This window comes from Tupaia chinensis, unplaced genomic scaffold, assembly GCF_000334495.1.
Source record: "Tupaia chinensis unplaced genomic scaffold, TupChi_1.0 Scaffold000174_1, whole genome shotgun sequence".
NCBI classification, from domain to species: domain Eukaryota; kingdom Metazoa; phylum Chordata; class Mammalia; order Scandentia; family Tupaiidae; genus Tupaia; species Tupaia belangeri.
Genome location: NW_006159649.1, coordinates 1,103,355 through 1,113,733, shown reverse-complemented (window position 1 = coordinate 1,113,733; position 10,379 = coordinate 1,103,355). Strand labels below are relative to the sequence as shown.

At 37.3% G+C, this 10,379-nt stretch overlaps 1 pseudogene; it reads left to right on the top strand.

Moving 5' to 3' along the window:
- The first annotated feature begins 214 nt into the window (after positions 1–214).
- On the top strand, positions 215–403 carry LOC114007430 (uncharacterized; annotated as a pseudogene).
- Positions 404–10,379: the final 9,976 nt, after the last annotated feature.

Genomic DNA, 10,379 nt, shown 5'->3' with positions numbered 1-10,379 from the left:
AGTGATACACTTTTATGCACACACTTATATACACATTCAGGCACTGCTTTTTTTCAGACATTCTACATATAATGTAAAGTGCATGTTTTCTTAAAAAGTCAGTATATGATAACAAAAAAAATAGAAGCAGTATATGGAAAGGCAAATTGGTGTAGAAATCATAGCAACATTCTTCATTCTTTTCTTCTGCTCAAAAAGTAAATATATTTCAGCCAGCTTTGCGCAGTGTCAGTATCGTAGCCAATGAGGTTTATCTGAGGCGCGATTATTGCTAATTGAAAAGGTAAATATATTTCAATCTTTGAATCTCCAACTTACAAAGCAATGATTACCTTCTACTAAAAAAAAAATAAACATGCAAGATTTTGAATACTTCTGATACTTTTGTAACTACGATATAAGTCTATGTCATAGGCCTCTCGATTAGATGGTCCACCACAGAAACTGAATCAGAAGGCCATGAAGATCCATTTAGATAATGGGTGGCAACCGTGCTTCCATACACAAACATTTCAGAGGTTTCAGTGACGTTTCTTTCTTTTTCTGGGGGCAGCTTCTAGTGCCAATGTGAATGATATGGGCAGGATAAGCTAGAACCACTCTGGCCAGGTGTGTTGGCAGGATTGTTTTCACTAAGCGAATCTACATAATTTGGAACATGTCTTCTGACTACAAAGCTTCCAAAGCTGGTTTTCTGGCCTTTTAGGAAATTGAGTGTGAGAGGGAGGGAGTCAAAGGGAAAAGAAAGAAATGAAATATTTAAGAGACATGAAAATGGAATATTACCTGTTGAGGACAATGTGTATGGTGATGTCTTTGACTGTGTTAATACACAGTGTATTCATGCTTGGAAATTAATGTATGTTCTAATGATATACAGTGATCAAACATAAAAAAATAATAAGAGGTACCTTTAGAAGAAAAAGAAATTAAGTAGCTTTCTCACCATCATTTCAATAAACTAAATCTTGCTTTTACTACTAGTTGCTTTAAAATGAAGAAACCTCAGTGACTCAAAAATTGCTACCACTGGTGATGAAAACCACTGGTGTTCATCAGGAATTGAAGAGTATCTCCACTAGCTTGGAAATAAAGAAAGTAAATAACCAGCTTATATAAGGAATGAGACTATAAACGCAGAATTATATGAAAAAGATTAAAAAATGCAATAAAGCTTTTTCTAATGACGTTGAATAACTTGAAACAGAAGGGAAGATGACGCTTGTTTTATGAAGTAACATTCATTATTTGTGTGACAAATAGCTATTTTTTGCACCTGAAAGCAAGAGAACAACATTTTATGATGGGCAATATGATCACTGTGATTGTGTAATTTGGAATCTCCCCAAACTCTTCTTAAAACCTATGAATCAACCTGAAACAGTCCCCAGAAAACATGTCTATGAACCTCGGCATGTACAGAGAGGGGAACATGTGACCAAACTACCACCAGTGGGCCCAGCACAAAATAAGCAGTTTCTTGAAAAAGTAGGAGAAATTAAAAGACAATCCATTGAACCTCTGAGCTGTAAACCATGACAATTGTAAAATAAACAAAAATAATTTAAGACTCCATTTTGGGAGAAAAACAAAGTAAATTCAATTAGAAATCTGCTTGAGTTTAAGATTAGGCAGGTATTAGGCAAATCTGGGATGCGTCTTCATGAGTCTCAAACTGCAAATAACAGCAAATGAATTTACAAAAAAGAAAAAATAAAAGCCTAACCTATCTAACATAACAAGATCAAATAGTGCTGTGGTTTTTAGAAATACCTCCCAAATACTTCTTGTTATAAGGACTGGACTGCACATAAATAGGAAATAAGGAAAGTAATCAAGTTGAACAAGGTCAAAACATTGTAGGTAAATGTGAGTTCAGATTCTTTTTTTTTTTTTTTTTGAGAGTTTTTTTGCTATAGGGTGCGTGCGCTCGCCAGAAAGACAGAGAGAGACAGAGAGATAGAAAGTGAGAAATCACCCCCAGGGGGGATGGTCACACTGCAATCCCTTCTCCTCCATTCTCCTCTCTAGATCTTGGGCACGCACACAAACGCGCCCAGTGTGAGTTTAAGCCACCAGGTCTGGGACTCAAACACTGGTCAGCTACATGGGAATTCAGCGACATAGCCATTACGCTAACTCCTGGTCCCTGGGTTCAGATTTTAATTTTTCGGGAGCCCAGTGGATTAAAATCTCTAGAGATTACTGTAACAGTTAAGCAGACATCAGAAAGCCTAAAAATTAATTTGGAAAACAAGGCCTGAAAGAGAATACACTGACAAAGAGTCAGGAAAACACATTTCTGAATCTGACTTATCTGTCAGAGAGAAGAGTTCACAAAAGAATTTCATGGTTTGAGTCCCTCATTTTAACACTTTCTGAAATAATCTAGAACTGGAAAGTTGAAAAGATACTCTGAGCAAGTGCCATCCTTTTTAGAGGAATTCTTTCCTACATAAAAAACATATTTGATAAAGGGACAGTGTATGGTTTTGTCATAGATTCCCAGGTAGATGACTGTGATTTGAGTTCTGAACCTAGCAACTTAAAACTCATGCCGGGCGTGTGTGTGTGCATGCCCAAGATCCTGAGGGGAGAATGGAGGAGAAGAGATTGTGGCATGGCTATCCCATCAGGGGTTATTTCTCATTTTCTGTCTCTCTGGTGATTGCACATGCTCTGTAGCAAAAATCTCTCCAAAAAAAAAAAAAAAGAAAGAAAGATAGAAAAGAAATTAGATAAGAAAAGAAGAAAAAACCTAAGGCAAAAGCATTAAATAAGACAGAACACTTGTGTAATACAGAAGTTGAAATTCCCAGTGGAATATGGCAATTATTAATACCAGTATACCAAACTAGCAACATAGTATATATATGAAAGCTAAAATAGTCATAAACAAAAATGAATTTTTATGTCCTTTTCTGACCCCTACACAAAATTAATTAGGTAGATTTTATAACATGTACGAAATTCGATTCCCTATTATGAGTGATAACCTTTATTTTAGAAGGCATGAAGTTTGGTCATACTTTAGGAGACAAATAAAACAGTATAAATTGTAAAGTTAGAAGTATTACATGTACAGCTTTCTTTAACTATAGTACCACTGATGGGAGACATATCTGGATGCCATCAAAGCTTTCCTTCTTTCTAATTTTTGTGAGCACAGGCCTTTGGCTGATGACCAGGATTTCAGGCCTACAGAATTGTTCCTCCCAAACCTGGGGTCTTGGCACAAAGACCTTTGTGTTTATAGTGTGGAATCAGTACCATCACCTTGGCCTGGAGAATCCTTGATGTATTCTTTCTCACTTGAGAAACTAGGTGCTCCCCAGACCTTCTCAGACTAAGCCACAAATATAGTGTTGGCATGGGGCTCCTAAATGATATTGGAGACTACTCAGTCCAGGCAGCTGTCACCATATTCACAGTGCATTCTTTTAAAAACAGCATTTAGTGTTCTTTTTTCTTTTTAATAGAAATTTTTGCTATAGGACATGTGTGCTCACTGGAGAGTCAGAGAGACAGAAAGCAGGAGATCACCTTCAGAAGGGATGGTCACACCTCAATCCTTTCTCCTCCATTTTCTTGGGGTCTTGGGGATGCACACACATGCACCCCATGTGAGTTTTAAGCTGCCAAGTTTGGGACTTGAACTGAGGTAAACTATGTGGGAGTCCAGTGACTTAACCATTGTGCCATCTGCTGATTCCCATTGTTCTTTAAAGGCATACAGAAAGATAAGAGCTGGAAAGAAATATGTGGAAAAATAGAGTAATGAATAGGTAGTGTCCTTTTCAGCTATCATAACATGGATCTAAAGGCAGTGACCTGTGACTAACTACATAATCCAGAAATAGATCCACAAGATAGATTTTAATATATTTTAGTATATGGGAAATGTTATATTTTAAATTAGTATGAAAAGAAAAGTGTATTTAGAAATAAAATCATACAGGCTATCTATTTGAAAGACTGTGAAATTGGAGCACCATTTAAACTATTACAGAGTCAGCTTCAGATTTATTACAACAGAAAACAAAAATCAGTGATGCATACTCTGCAGTAGGGAATGCTAAAAACACAAAACCCGTGAGAGCAAAGCAATATATTTGACCATGCAGATACAAAAAACATTCCTATGGGTAAACATATTTACAAAGTCAACCAAAATTATATATATATATTTTAAAAGTACAGTAAAAAAAATGACAGAAAAGGGTATTATATCAATAATGTAAAATGAGAATTTACAGTCTATAAACAGACACGTAAGCCAATGTAAAACTGTGCAGAACATACAAATATTGAATCATAGACGAGCAAATGGTCAAGCAAGATAAAAAAAATGTATGAACTCACTAGAATTAAGCGAAATGCAGTTTAAAGTAATAATAAGATACTGTTTTCACTACTTTTATTCTTGTAATGATAGCTTATACTTTACATAGTACTGAGTAGGTACTAGTCACCATTCTAAGTGCTTCCCATGCTGGTTCAATCTTTTAAACAATTCTATGAAGTAGAGGTATTCTTACCCACATTTCACAAAAGAGAAAATAGGCATAGGGAGATTGTGTATCTTGCTCAAATTCACAGAACTTGAATGTGAAGGGGCCAGAATATTAACTCAATTCAGGTGGTGTAACTCTCGTATCCATACTCTTAACTTCTATAGCTGTTACTGAACATCACAGTATAATGCTGCACTAAACTGATAAAATCTAATTTACCAGTTAAACAAAACTGTGGATAACTCAAGTCTTTAGATTTATAAATCAAGCACCCTCAACTTATCTCAAATATAGCTTTAGTTTAAATATCTAACATCTAAGTTTGTTTGTGATTAGTTTTAATGTTCCCTCCAAAATACATAGGAAATTCAACTGCCATTGTGACAGTATTAAGGTGTGGGACCTTTATGAGATGATCAAGTCATGAGAGGTATATCCTCATGGATAGACTTATACCATTATCTTTGGAGTGGGCTAGTTAACAGGGGAGCCCACTATGATAAAATGGTAAGTTCCCATGCCCTTCACTCTCTCTCACTTGCACTGTCACCATGTGATGCCTTTGCCATGTTATAATTGTAGCAAGCAGGTGCTCACCACATTCAATCCTTGGCTCTTATTCCTGACCTTCAGGACCATGTGCCAAGCTAATTTCTTTTCTTTATAAATTACCCAGTCTGTGTAATTCTGTTTTAGCAGTAGAAAATAGGCAAGGTCAATAATTAAAGCCCAGAAATATTTATAAAATGCATTTTAATATCTTGCTGATAAAATAGTAACATTCTATCTTGTGATCTCATCAGGAATACAGAAAAACATTGCTAAAGTCTTTGATATATTTATTTATTATAACAACCTAATTAGAATACATACAAAATATTTATTTTAGTTTTAAATTATATCAACTTTTCTGAAAGGTAATTGAAGCTCTATTGGATAACTGAATATATGTCCTCCAATGTCTGCTGAATGGGGAGCACTTTTAAAAATTGTACACATTATGAATTATAAAGAATACAAAAATATATAAAAAAGGGCAAATCTGAATTCTCACAAAGACCATTTGGAACCAGACAAGTGGCATGATGATTAAGGCTGATGTATCCCACCTGGCTGACATGACTCAAATCCTGGACTCAGTAGCTTGAAAATGGAGTGTAGGTGTGTCCAAAATCCTGGGAGGAGAGAGAAATAGAGGAGAAGAGATTGTAGTATTGTGGGATAGCCACCTCCCCTGGTGGTGCTTTCTTATTTTATCTTCCTCTCTCGCTCTCTGCTTCTCTCTCTGGGAAGCACATGTGCCCTATAGCTAAATAAATAAACAGCTAGCTAGCATTTGGTCATATTGACCACATAAGGATACTGTACTTGTCTCCAGCCTTCGAAGTGTTTCTTGGCACTAGAAATACTGATCAGAATAGTTGCTGAATCTATAGACTGATTGGACTTCATAATATTACATACTATTTTTTAATGTGAAGACATAGATGAAAACAAGTTAGAATTCCTAAATCCCAGGCTCTGGTAGAAGCAAACAATTTATTGTACCTCAGTTTGAACTGCTTCGTGATGTTTCTCATCTCAAATCAGCAGATGCTGCACTGCTCTTTGTACTGGTAATAGGAAATAACAAGAACGTTGTCCTCTTGAGAAGCAGAACTTCTTCGGATTCAATAGTTTGGACAAAATTCTTTAGACTCATTTTCAGCTGCTGAATATTAAACATCAGCTTACTAGACCAGGCTTTGTAGAAGTATCATGTCATATAGTTATTTGAAAACAAGCACGCTTTGGTGAGTGAGACAAACACCCAAGGTTTTTGACACTCTAAACACCAAGTCTTGTTGAACTTCCTGAACTAGATACACTTTGTGCACCAGACAGAATATTTTAAAGTCACAGGCGTTCTGGAGAAAGACCTCTGAACATGACTGGTAATAAGCTGTGTGTTTTTCCAGTTGACCACATCAAACACGTAAGTCAAAGCTTTGACATTATGGAAGATGGTGTCTTATGGCTGATGACATAGCTTTCCATGAATGTAGCCTGGCCACCACACAGGCTCAGTACCAGGTTGCCCTGGAATCAGATATAGGAGTGTTCCACACCAATGGTGGAACCTAGGAAGCAGGTGTCAGAGAAATAGAATTCGCAAAGCTAACCAACCTCATCTGGTCTTCCCAGAAAGTTCTTCCCCATTAAAAGAACGTTTTTCTTGATGGTTGCATTTGGCATCACCATCTGGGCAGCTGCCTGCAGTCTGGGTTTAACTTCAGTGTGGAGGGGGGGTCAGGACTCTGTAGGCTGGGCTTGGTGAACACTGCTGCACAGCTGTGCAGTCCAAAAATTGGAGGGCTGGAAAGGCCACATGGACCTAGAACTATTTCTCAAGGGAGAGTGCCCTGGGCCAGCGGCTGCAACAGCTAGGCAGAAACACTCTTCCCTGCAGCATCGCTGTGGCCTCTCATCTCTCACAATGATCTCATGAGAGCTCCATGTTCCTCTTCCTGCTTTTAAGATGGGAAAAAGTTTAAAATGCATGCAGTTACTGCTGTAGTGGAACGTTAATGTCATCTAAGCTTGGTGGAAACTAAAATGCTACATTCTTGTTAGAAGATTTACTTGCAGGACCCTTTAAGACGACTAGAGCTCTCCCTTAAACAGAAAAATCCCATTCCTGTTTTTCTTTAGAAATTAATACTCCAGTTGGAACTGTTACATGATCAAAGATATTTGTCTGTTATGACAAAAAGGATAAAGAATAAAATCAACTATCAGTAATAGAAAAATGGTTAAATACATTGTATTACCTAGTCACTATAGAATAATATCATATACAGCTATTAATGAGAATGAATTTGGGCCAGCCTGTGGCTGCTGGAACCCACAACACGGACTGTGTGGTTTGGTTTGTGTCCTGGATCCAGTGGCTTGAGAAACACACTGGGCATGTACGTGCGCATGTCCACATCCTGAAAGGCTGGAGAAGAGGAGGAGGAGGATCGTGAAGTAGCCATTTCCCATGGGGGAGGGAGTACTTTCTCACCTTCTTCTGTCTCTCTCTCTCTCTCTTTGGCAAGTACACATAACCTCTGGCAATTTATTTCTTTTTAAAGAATGAATTATGACTATACAAATTATGTTGGAGTATAAGTGGATCAGATTTTGTAAGATCTTATAAAGAAAATTAAATGTGCAAAAAATGTTTGTATAATATAATCCCATTTTGACAAGAACAATTAAAACCAGCACCTATATATTTACATCATGTATCGTTTAGGCCCACATCTGTATCTATTCATTGTAGAGTACGCTGTATATTGTCTCAATCAAGCACATCAACAAACATATTATTATTAGCAAATGATCTTCCATTTCTTGTTTTCTGTATGTTTTGCTTTTTCCCCCCCATCCTTGGTTCCCTATCTCTTACCCTCTGCCACCTCCTGTTCTCCTCCCACACTGTCTCTGTTATCTATGTTTGCTTTCTGTACCATTTCCCCCCCCACATTTTATTGAATCACCAAAGACCCTAATCAATCCAAATACCCTCCTAGCAAACACATGTGACACACACATTTCCATGAGCACAAGTCTAACTTTACGCATCCTATAAAGTAGCACCTAACTGGGGCTACATATCCTACTGCAGTCATTGAATAGATATATTTTTTTTCCTGAAACTTTTTTTTGTAACTCAATTTACATTCCTTCCCTAGGCATCATCACAGCACATAAAATGCGGTCTCCCATCCAGTACACACTGCATAGTGACTCAATCATGCACATTACAAGAAAAATAAATTTCCAATTCTAGTTGCTAGAATTATTTCCACCCCTCTTTCTGACCCTCTGTCCCTTCCCACCCTCCTCTCACACCACCTCCAGTGTCCAAAATTGTCCTCCATTCCCTTCCCACCCACATTGCATTGATCACACAATTTCCTACATAACCTGACTACTTTCAAAGGTGAGTTCCCTCGTTACTACTAAGAAAACCAGTTTTAACTTAAATCAAAGAACCGCCAAGGAACTTTGCTTAAAGCCCGGAAACAGGTTAGGATTCTGTTCAAATGGTAGGTGCATGAACCTATCAGTCTCATATACTTTTATCTTCTGTTCTGGTTCAATTTTCCTGATTAAATTCTGGGATATAGTATTCAACTCCAGACTTGTCCCTATGATTAAGTTAGCTACTTTCTCAGTTTTTGGACTCTTATTTCCATGTATCTGCGTTTAGTTTTCCTGATACAGCACATCCTTGAGAACTTCTTGGAGGTCTGGTCTGGTGCTGGTAAATTCTTTCAGGTTTTGTTTATCTGAGAATGTTCTTGTCTTTTCTTCCCACCTGAAAGATAATCTTGCCGGATACAGTATTCTTGGCTGAAACTGCTTCTCTCTTAACACTTGGAATATATTTTCCCATTCTCTCCTCGCTTTTATTGTTTCTGATGAGAGATCTGCTGTTAGCCTGATGGGATGTCCTTTGTAGGTAACTTGATGTTTTTCTCTTGCTAATCTTAGTATCTTGTCTTTGTCTGCAGTTTTGGTCAACCTGGCTATAATGTGTCTTGGAGAAGATCTTCTAGGGTTGATTCTATTTGGGGTCCGTTGTATTTCCTGGGACTGGATCTTTGAATGCCTCTCTAGGTTTGGAAAGTTTTCTTGCAGGATTTCCTGGAATAGATTATCAATGCCCTTATGGGTTTCCTCACCTTCTGGAATGCCAATTATCCGGATATTTGGACGTTTGATGGTATCCAGTACTTCTCGCATATTATTCTCAAATTTTTGTGCCATTTTCTCAGCCTTCATGGTGGATTTTTCTAGGCCAGCCATTTTCTCCTCTACATCTGAGATTCTATTTTCTGAATGATCTAGTCTGCTTTTAATGCTTTCCAGGGAGATTTTGACTTCTTGTATTATAGACTTCATCTCTAGCAGTTCGGTTTGAGTCTTTTGTAAAGTGTGTAATTCCACTTTTAGATCTTGCAGGAATTTCCTCATCTCTTGGAACTCGTCAATCTCTTTCTCCTTTCTCTTTAGTAGTTCATTATCTCTCTTCTCTTCCATCTCTGTTAGCTTAGACATTATGAATGATCTGAATTCCTTATCAGACATTTCCATGATTTTCACCGAACTGCTTGTGGATGAAGAGTTACTCTTTTCCCTAGGAGGAGAGGTATTTTCTTGTTTTCCCATGTTTCTCGTGATCCGGCGGTGATTTCTTGTCATCTGATGAATGTTGTGTTTTCTTTCAAATTCTGGAGGTTCAGCCTTAATGTTAAGGAGCAAGCAGACAGAGGTGATCCAGAATCTCTTTGCTGTTCTATTGTGCTTGCTGGTGCAGCAGATTCAGTAGATAGTGGGGAATATTTTAACCCTATTAGTATTTGAATGTTTAGCTACAGTGCTCTTAGATCTGTCTAAGAACACATTGAAAGGATATTGGAGGGTGGAGAGACAAGAAAAAGGAAAACGAGACAGAGAAAAACAACAAAAAGAGAAAAAAAGACAAAAATAATTAAAAAATTAAAAATTTGTAATTACGGTTCTTTTTTAAAAAAAAAAATCACAAAATACAAAAAGAGAAAAACAACAAAAAGAGAAAAAAAGACAAAAATAATTAAAAAATTAAAAATTTGTAATTACGGTTCTTTTTTAAAAAAAAAATCACAAAATACAAAACCGCGCGGCGTGCTTGTGCACCGCGTGAAAAATCTAGTTCACAGTAGCCATGTGGAACCTTGTCCTGAAGGCCCGTGGCTTCTTCTGCCTGGATGGGAGGAGCAGAGCGAAAAGTAACAAGAAGGAAGGCGGAGCTAAGGGCCAGAGAAAAACTGGGCCTTTTTTTAAAAAAAAAAA